Below are 1,355 nucleotides of genomic sequence, written 5' to 3' on the forward strand. Positions count from 1 at the left end.
TGTACACTGCAGGGACTGTGCTTCTGAAGAGAAGAGACTGAATTGGGTACCAGGATCACCTTCATTTGCTGCTACCAGGATTGTCTTTCCAGACTGGCTCAGAGAAGGAAGACCAAAGAGATCTTGCTGGGTTAAGGAGCTTGGGATTGTTATGGAGGTCACTAACATGGCTGAAATTTGTGGATCAGGGTATCAGAGAAAAGATGCTACAGGGCTGGGGTGTAGCTAAGTATTAAAACTTGTACTTGGCATGCACATGGCGCTAGGCCTTCATCCCTAAGATGGAAAAGAAAAAAGGGAGGAAAAGAGCCATGGAGATCTGTCTCTGCATCCCCTCGTCTGGCTAGTTGAAGGTTGTGCATGGATGAGACTGTTTGGAACCAGTAAACATGAAGATGGAGCCGTGGAGATGATCTAAACTGAAGCCCAAATTGGAAAAAGGTGGAGGAATGAACAGAGTTCCAATGATGGATGGAACGATGCCCAGCAGCTCAACAAGCAAGAAATTGGAGTTCAGGGGGAGAGGAAATATTGAAACAGAAGGATGTTTTACAATAACAACTAGGTCTATTATTTTCCCCCACCCCCCATTGACTTAAATACTAAAATTTGATGGCTGTAAGAGAGTTTTTAAAATTAGTAGCATGCTTCATTAAAATTACAAGATAGGGTTGGGAAGGTGGCTCCGTGGTAGAGCACTTGCCTTGCATGCATGAGGCCCTGGGTTTTATTCCTCAGCACCACATAAGCAAAAAGAAAAAAGCCGAAAGTGGCGGTTGTGGCTCAAGTGGTAGAGCACTAGCCTTGAGCTGAAGAGCTGAGGGACAGCGCACAAGTCCAGAGTTCAGGCCCCACGACCGGACCCAAAAAAAAAAAAATTTACAAGAGAAAAAAAAACACAATATCAGGAATATGTGTCAAAAAAGACAAAGACAGCACTATGTAAATCTTGTAGAAAATAAAAGGAAACCTAGAGAATGTTGTAGAAATACATGTGTCAATAAATACATGTGTGTTCGCTTCGGCAACACATATACTAAAATTGGAACAATACAGAAAAGATTAGGATGGCCCCTGTGAAAAGATGACACGCAAATTTGTGAAGCGTTCCATATTTTTCAGAAAGAATGACATTGCCCCATTTGTTAGGAAATGGAAAGACTTGGAAAAAATTATATTAAGTGAAGTAAACCAGGCCCAAAGAAACATAGGTCCCATGGTTTCCCTTATTTGCAATATCTAGTATATGTCTGAGTCAAGCAGAAAAGGTCAGATAAGTTGATGTTAGGGAAATGAACCATAAGATATGTATTCAGATTTTTTTTCTTTCATGCAATTGTTTCTAACACATTTAT

The 1,355-nt window shown here is 41.0% G+C and overlaps 1 non-coding gene across 1 annotated transcript; it reads left to right on the forward strand.

Annotated features, from left to right (window-relative positions):
- The first annotated feature begins 1,012 nt into the window (after positions 1 to 1,012).
- Positions 1,013 to 1,119, forward strand: LOC138806426 (U6 spliceosomal RNA). The gene has a single exon (XR_011365870.1). It is a non-coding gene; the product is annotated as a U6 spliceosomal RNA (small nuclear RNA).
- Positions 1,120 to 1,355: the final 236 nt, after the last annotated feature.

The sequence above is a fragment of the Dipodomys merriami genome, unplaced genomic scaffold (genome assembly GCF_024711535.1).
Source record: "Dipodomys merriami isolate MVZ:Mamm:240054 unplaced genomic scaffold, mDipMer1.0.p SCAF_4, whole genome shotgun sequence".
Lineage (NCBI taxonomy): Eukaryota > Metazoa > Chordata > Mammalia > Rodentia > Heteromyidae > Dipodomys > Dipodomys merriami.